The 8,637-nt window shown below is 43.7% G+C and overlaps 1 protein-coding gene and 1 long non-coding RNA gene across 3 annotated transcripts in view; one reads left to right on the forward strand and one right to left on the reverse strand.

Moving 5' to 3' along the window:
• Nucleotides 1–314: 314 nt before the first annotated feature.
• Nucleotides 315–2,918, reverse strand: LOC134448214 (uncharacterized). Of its 2 annotated transcripts, none has more exons than XR_010034674.1 (4): nt 2,778–2,918; nt 2,447–2,535; nt 1,997–2,165; nt 315–1,768 (listed from the first exon to the last, which is right to left on the reverse strand). It is a non-coding gene; the product is annotated as an uncharacterized LOC134448214 (long non-coding RNA). The 2 variants fall into 2 exon arrangements; XR_010034673.1 differs by having other exon boundaries at nt 2,447–2,539; nt 2,778–2,917.
• Nucleotides 2,919–8,241: 5,323 nt separating this feature from the next.
• Nucleotides 8,242–8,637, forward strand: part of erfl3 (Ets2 repressor factor like 3) — a 58,306-nt gene continuing 57,910 nt past the window's right edge. Inside the window, exon 1 of the mRNA XM_063198385.1 lies at nt 8,242–8,637. This exon is cut by the window's right edge and continues 723 nt beyond it. The gene's annotated coding sequence lies outside the window, so the exon portion shown is untranslated.

Genomic DNA, 8,637 nt, shown 5'->3' on the forward strand with positions numbered 1-8,637 from the left:
AGCTGTGTGCATCGAGGTCACTGTTAACACTGTGTAGGCTGTATGATTAAACATCATTTCCAGGATATTAACACACCCGGAAAAATAATAATTAAAAACCCTTTTTGGCGAGGTTGTTCACTTGGTAAGACATGATAGGCCTATAGGCTACTTAGAAAAGTTTGAAATGTAAAACATCAGCAACACATTCCCGATTTTTTTAAAGTAATGAGTGTCACCTCACCACATTTATGTGGCAATGTGGTCAGCTTGGGAAGAGCATATATTAATGAAAAAAATATATGAAATAGTATTTGAAATGGCAATAGGCTATTTGTTTGTTTTATTGGAGAAAAACGATTTCTTCATTACCAAAGGCCTACCATACTCCATGTCTGTCTATGATTTAGGATTGACCACACTATTGAAGCTTACCTCTTTATCCAGGAGAGGTTCCAGATTGGCCTGTCTTAATTCAAAGGCCATCAGAAAACAGAGAATTTTTTTTCCTACCATCATAACCAGTGTTTGTGCGTACATAATCAGGACCGCTGACAGCTTTGGCTGTGCCCAGGACAAAGTCATCTGAAAGGGCCCCCTGCACTCAATACATAGACTACATACAATGTAATGAGGACCCATTCCTGGACCCCTCGTCTCACTGGGCCCAGGTAAACGGACCCCTTTGTCCCCCCTGTCAGCTTCCCTGCATGTAGGCCACATACATTGCTGAAAGAAGTGAACGAGACAGGAATGAAATGTGAAAATTTATTTCTGTTTACTTTTACACTATGAAGTGTGAACGGTCACCTCTCCTCCTCATATTCAGAGTGCATAAAACAGCACTCAACTGTGTGGTCTGTTGATAGCCTGTGTAGTACAGTAGATTAGACTCCATTTTTTGACAAAAATCTATGTAGGGTTAACACAAAGTTTGAAATTGTGTTTGACCAGTCTCCAATGTGCAGTTTAACTAATAACTAAAAATAATGCATTGACATGAAATAGCCTACAGACTGATACATACAATAAATACAGTCACACAGACACAAACAGTGTGCAATAAGAAGATTAACATACTGATGGTCAATAAATACACAAACACAGTGGACACACACACACACACACACACACACACACACACACGGCAGGAGGAGATCATACAGGTGATGTGAAGATGCTGTATATAAGGTGCAATGAGTTAAGTGTACGTGGCATGGTGAAAGAAGTGTTCATGGAATATTCTCCAGTGTCCTTGGAATATTCATGTGGTTTTTTTCAGTGCGTTGAGGAGTCTGATGGCTTGTGGAAAGAAGCCGTTTCCCAGTGTGCTTGTGCGGCACCACATGCGCTTCCCTGATGGTAGTAGGGAGAACAGTCTGTATGCTGGATGAGTTGTGTCTTTATGATGTTCATTGCCCTCTTGGAACAGTGTGAAGTGTACAGATCCTGAATGGTGATCTTATGAGCGTTTCTGCCGTTCTCACCACACTCTCTGTACTGCCTTCTAGTCTTCAGCTTGACGGCTGCCATGCCAGACAGAGAGGCTGCTGGTCAGGATGCTCTCAATGACACCCCTGTAGAAGGTGGTGAGTGCCGATGTGGGGCGGTCAGCTCTTCTCTCATCCTTTGCAGGAAGTGGAGTAGTGTCTGTGCCTTTTTGAGATGGTGGAGCCATGTGGTGCAGTTGGCAGAGGAGGAGCGGCACAGTGGTTGGTGCTGGGTTGATCAGGTTCAGAACCAAAGTTGCTGGTGTCATCAGCCCTCCCTCTGAAAACTGGCTCCGTGCCTGTCAAAAAAAGGCATGCTAATGTTATGAATGAAAATAAAGACAAAAACAAGCACCCCCTATCTACCTACAGAAAGACATGACCATGACATGACCATGTGCATATGCTTGTGCACACGCCCCCCCACACACTGCTACTGTCTTAAAGTGTGGCACGCAGGCACGCACGCAGGCCTATTCTCCCCCCTTTGCCTCAAGTCAAGTACGCATTTTAGAGGTTGGCCTCACCTGCACATGTGTGAAGAGCAGGGAGATGGGAGGTTGAGGATGACGAGGCAGGGCAGGAGGTTCTCCTTGTGAGCTGCCCTGGTCCTGATGCTGATTGCCCATCACCATGCTGTGGCTCATCAAACCCATTACTGGCATATCGATGCTGAACAGGAACGACTGCTTCCATCTGCACACATGCACTCAGACACACACACACACACACACACACGAGAGGGTATACATAGAATACACTACATAAAAATCACACCCATCATTTTAATGCAGAACACTAGGCTGAAGAGATACAGAGCTTCTGGCCTGTACAGGGGTCACTACTACTGTGCCAGTGTTTTGTATTATCCTCTATACACAAGTTCTGCTATAAATAAACACAGCACATGAAGGAATCACTGTATGAAATACTTATTGGTCTAGTGCAGAACAAAACGGATTCAGTGATTTACTCACCACTGTGTGCAAGTTTCTGTGTTCAGCTCAGGTGGAAGCCTCCATCACAACATGTTGGTACTGACATCAACCATCTTTCAGAAAACTGCCTGCCTGTCAGAAATAGCAAAAATATGTTACCACAACAAGGTAGTATCTTAAAGATTACCCTTAACCAAAGGCAGACAGACACACACTGCCACTGTCTTGGTTCTAGGACACACACACGCCCTTTAAGGGTCACATGTATAATGACCGGGTTCTCACTTACTCACTCGCACACTCCTTTTCTCCTACTTTTGCCTCAGACAATGCAGTGAGGTTTTTTTTTTTTTTTTTTAAATGGCCTTACCTGCACATGTGTGAAGGGCAGGAAGAGAGGTTGAGGATGGAGCTGCCAGTCAGGAGGTCCAGAGCTGTCCTGGTCCATCACCATCATGTAGATCATCAACCCCAACTTCTTATATCTGTGTGCACACATTCTCTCTCTCTCTCTCTCTCTCTCTCTCTCTCTCTCTCTCTCTCTCTCACACACACACACACACACACACACACACACACACACACACACACACACACACACACACACACACACACACACACACACACACACACACACACACACACACAGATACAGGTTATATGGCACATCAGGAGGCAGGGGTATTGTTGCGCTCTAGATGTTTAGAAATAAGTAGGTGCATGGACCCAAAAAGTAGAGTTCATTAAAAGCCACTAAGGTCAAGTCACTACTCTCTGATGGCAGCAACCTGAAACGTCTGCTCTAATCTGCTCTGAGAATTGTTTAAAAAAAAATCTGCTTGTGCTTGACCATAGTGTCTTATTTAGTGTGTGAACCTGCTCCCACATTGAACTATATGGCACATTTAAAATCAGACCCAATGACAAGTCAAGTCGGTTTTATTTTCAATTTCTTTACATGCACTGGTCAAGAATTTAAATTACGTTTAACACCAGGTTGAACAAATATGACACCTCCGACTTTCAGTGCTATTCCATACATCTTTGCTTCAAAGAAACACAACTGATAGCTCAGATGATGAAACAGATGTGCACAACGCAGCACAGGAAGAAACTAATAGCTACTGTATAAACACCTTTTGGCCCAGTGCTTAATTTGTTTAAGGGGAAATACAGCATCATTTCGTGATAGCTCGTGGTACAACACACATTCAAAACATCCGCGTGTCATTTGAAAGGGATGTCAAAACTATACGTTTATTCAAACGAGTAACAACGAACTTTATGATATTTAAGCAAGCAAGCACACAATCCGAACCATTCGAAAGACCGTCAAAACGTTTATGAATGAACTTTTCGTAGTAGGCCTAGTTAACTTTTATTCAAGTCTGGCTAGCCCTTAATATCCTTCATCTCACCCTTGTCATGTTAACGTCTTACCTTACACATAACTATGTACTCCATTCACATTTGCCTCGTATTGTCGTAACAAGATTCTGAGATGTGCTGCCTTTGTCCATTCTGACCAGGCTGGCTAGCTAGCTACCAGGTTGGAAATACCGTAGTAAACTAGCACAGATTTCCCAGGCAGTGAAGCCTGTAGTGGGGTTTGAAGGGCAACAGATGTTCATATGTGGGAACCAAAGGCAGTTTCCTTCTTAATATGTGCAGTGAAGTAGTCACAAGAATGGTAATTACACAGGAATAATAGTTGCTTTGTCGGCCCATAACTTAGTACTGTACATTATGACAAATACACACACAACATCTGAAACAAACTTACGAAGGGCGGCCTGTTAGCTTGCCTTGAAGCTAAAAAAAAAACATTAGCCATGAACCGCTAGTTGGTTGGCCGAGGTGGTTAAATGTTCGCCCTCCGGCTGAAAGTCAACTCGTAAAGTAACCGTTATGTACACTGTAACAAATAGCTGTTTATTTACGGCAATTCTGCAACAGCATTCTACTGTTTTTCGAAAAAACAGACAACTACTGTGAAAATATTACTTTGAGTCACATATTGAGCATAAACAGTAAGTACTGCAAAATAGCAGTATTCGCCGTTGTGGAAAAAACTAGAGATGCACCGGATCCTGATTTTTAGGATCCTGCCGGATACCAGATCCACTGCTTAAGATCCTGCCGGATCCGGAACCGGACACCGGATCCTACAAAAGGGTTGAAACATATAGTCTACTCGCACACGTGGGCCCTTTTTATTACGTTGGCGCAAACTATTTTTTAGACTCATTGGCTTATTGCCACACTGCCTGCAATAGCCGCTTCCGAAGGGATTTCACTCCATGCAGTGATTGGGGTTGTGAAAGACTGAAAAGCCTAGGCTAGACATGCACCAGACCCTGATTTTTAGGTAACATGCCGGATACCGGATCCACTGCTTAAGATCCTGCCGGACCCGGATCCTGTGAAAAACTCTATTATCCTGACGGATCCGGAACCGGAACCGGATCCGGTGCATCTCTAGAAAATAAGTTATTTTAGGCAGCACCATTGAAACCCATTCATCCTCCACTTGTCCGTGATCACCATCAAACTTCAATACCACCTGAAGAACTGAAGTCATTCTGACTGGTTAAAGATTATCTGATACTATCAAGCATGATGAAACAATTTCTAAGGAAACTACAATACTTAAAAAATGCTTGATGCAGCAAAGTGTGTGTAGCACATGCATTTTGATAGTGATGAAAGTGTGAATGGCTGAAACATTTTAAGAACTTGTAACACTCTTGCAACAAGCAGCCCCATCTAAACCAATCTGCTAATCAGTGCCTGGCCTCACCTGAGTAGGGCTGTTATGCCATTATTCAATTACGGGCGTCACCTGCCAAGGGCCTGATGACTCTGGTCACATGGTACTCTTGCACCTGTATATATATCTGGACTATCAACACTTCAGTTGCTTGCCTGCCTGCTGGCTGGCCTGCATGGCACAGCATAGCACTTGTTTGCCTACAAGCTTGCCTACAAGCTTGCTTACATGCTTGCACACATGCTTGCTTGCTGTATGTGGCATCATTTGTGGCATTGTTGCATATAATGTGCCTGCTGCAAATTAGGCATTGCTTTGAGAGCTAGCTTGTAGTGCTGCTTGTTTGCTGTGCTACTTGGTGCAAAAATATTTTTTTAAAGACTGACCAATGCTATATTCATCATTGGCTCATCAAGAGATACAATAAAAAGCCCACCTTGCACACTATCATTGTAACATAGCACTACGTACTCTGAAATTTTATTCATGCCCACACTTTCAAAGGACCACCGCAAACCATTTTCTCAATACAGCATAGCGCCATAGTATCATGCTCAAGGCACTCCAGTCATGGTGAACGATGGGAGGGTGGGGTGGTAACATGGCCAGGGTACCACAGCTATGGAGAATGATGGGTGGGGTGGGAAGTTGCCATGGCCATATTCATGAATACAACTATGACCCAGTATTTGCCTGTCATCACACAGTACAATTCAACTTTTTAACTGAAATGTACTGTTATTTTACTTATAGTACTGCATTAATATTGTAGAGCACTTTTAGTTTAACAATACTAATACTGTGAACGTTCTGTAGAGTACTGTTATTTAACAGTTCAATTGCTGCTGAAAAAATGTTATATACTGTGATACATTAAACAGCAATGAGCTGTATTTGATTTTTGGTGTGAAATAACAGTAGAATTACAGGTAAATATAATTGCCAGTAACTGCCGTTATTTTGCAGGGAAATTTTCTTAGAGTGTATATTCATGCATTTATATCGAAATCTTACAGACAGTTGAGTGATCGCTGCAGCGAAATCCATTCAGTCGTTTTAAAAAGTCCCGCGCTGCGCTTGTGTTGTAATTCGGCTGCATGTCACTGACTTCAGGAACTTGAACAGCCAAAGGGGCGTTACTGTGTGAGGGCGGTCTAGTAAGAAGGAATGGGCGTAGCGGTATTAGCTGGACAAGACGCAGCTGGACCATATTGGTTGTAATGGGTAGTTATATTCTATAGTGTAGTTATATTCTATAGTGGTAGTTATATTTGTAATAGGTAGTTATATTCTATAGTGTAGTTATATTCTATAGTGTAGTTATAGTTGTAATGGGTAGTTATATTCTATAGTGGTAGTTATATTCTATAGTGGTAGTTATAGTTGTAATGGGTAGTTATATTCTATAGTGGTAGTTATATTCTATAGTGGTAGTTATAGTTGTAATGGGTAGTTATATTCTATAGTGGTAGGCCTATAGCTGTAATGGGATGTTCTACAGTGGTAGGTGTAACGGAGGCTAACTAGCACAGAGTTGGCGTGGAACGTTGGTAAACCTCCCTCCAGTCTAGTCTCTTGGCCCAGCGGTATCGTACTGTGTCTCCCATTGCCGGACCGTTGTAGTTGACGAGATCGCACGTTCGATCCCCGAGGGGGGTGAACAGGTGCAAGATGACCTCCGTCACAGTGGTGCCATGACCCGGATGGGAGTGAGGTTTAAGGGGGAGAGTGTAACGGAGGCTAACTAGCACAGAGTTGGCGTGGAACGTTGGTAAACCTCCCTCCGATATCTTAATACGGTCTCGTGCCGTTGTAGTTGACGAGATCGCACGTTCGATCTCCGAGGGGGGTGAACAGGTGCAAGATGACCTCCGTCACATAGGCCCTGCGCTTTTTGTCGTTCGTTATTCTAGTTGGTATGGTTAGTTACTCTACGCTAACTCAGATTTTGGCAAACTGAGAAAAAAGGCTTCAAAGTTTCCTATATTGCTCAACAACTGTGTTGTCGGTAAAGTGGTGGTGACACTTCCTTGTAATACTTTTTTAAGATAAAAATTAAATGCACACAAAAAACCCCCGAAAAAACAACATTTATGTGTCTTTTTGCCACAAGAAACGGAGTTACTGCGTTCTTGGCTGGTATTACTGCCACAAAATGGAGTTACTGCAGGAGTTACTGCGTTCTTGGATAGTATTACTGTCTACTCCCAAACCATTCCCATTGGAAAGTGCGGCAGTAACTCACCGACTTACTGCGTTTTTGTTTTGTACGACACCTTTGACCAAAAACACACTGCAGTAACTTCTTTTTTTGTAATTGTTTTTTTGTAATTTTTGCACTTTCAACATGTTTTTTCTCTAAAACAGGACGATGATGGAGCACAGTTTTTTTGACACAAGACAAATGAGGTAGTTTAAAGCCCATTTCCGATCTAAACTCAATTTTGACCATTTTCGAGTCACTGCGTTCTTGCTTTGCACGGCAGTATAGTTATTATGGGTAGTTATGATCTCTAGTTATCATCTCTAGTTGTTATCTCTAGTTATGATCTCTAGTTGTTATGGGTAGTTATGATCTCTAGTTGTTATCTCTAGTTGTTATGGGTAGTTATGATCTCTAGTTGTTATCGGTAGTTATTATTGCGTCTGACTTCCTCATCGGAGTCTCGTTTCCTCCCTCTCTGCATCACAGTGCAATTACACTCCGCATTGTAATATCCCCTCTCCTCTGATGCGCACGCTATTATCATAAAAATGAAATGAAAGGAGGCATAATTAGTCAGGAAAACACTTGTTGCTGACGCACGCGGAGGTGATGATGCCGTTTCACAGCCTTTCTGGGCTCGAGCTAATGGTCGTTGGCGGTCCGTGTGGGAGAGCGGATGTGACGTACGCAGCGCGGGTGGACACTGGGCTACGGCGGTATCCATAACGACGCCTGCCGCATGCTGCAGTGACGTCACGCCAGCCTGCCTGGCGCGTGGTGAGTGGGTGGGCGTGACTGACTGGCGCGCGGTGAAGTCTCCCCCTCCCTCGCGTGTGGGCGGCCCCGTGCAGGCGGAGCGCGCTCGACGACACGACACCCGAGAGGAACAGAACAGAACAGGGGGAGGAGAAAAGAATCCACCGCGAGAGTGAGAGAGAAAAGAGAGAGAGAGAGAGAGAGAGTGAAGAAAGTGGATGAAAACATCTGAGTTGGACTCGCGGAGACTGACAACACACACACTACATGTCAAACTGCTTTTACGAGCCTCGTAAACAAACTGACTAAACACTATGCAGACACGCCTGGGCTACTGACTGACTACGGTTGACATGAAGAGCGGAAGTATAGAAGTCTGGCTGAGCGCTGAGCTGCCTCTTATGTAATAAGTGGAGAGAAGAGAAGTGGCAGTTTGTTGTTTTCCCCGCGTGCGCGTGTGTGTGTGTGTGTTATGTCAGGACTGAGCCGTTCTGGCTC

This window comes from Engraulis encrasicolus, chromosome 5 (genome assembly GCF_034702125.1).
Source record: "Engraulis encrasicolus isolate BLACKSEA-1 chromosome 5, IST_EnEncr_1.0, whole genome shotgun sequence".
Classification (NCBI taxonomy): Eukaryota; Metazoa; Chordata; class Actinopteri; order Clupeiformes; family Engraulidae; genus Engraulis; species Engraulis encrasicolus.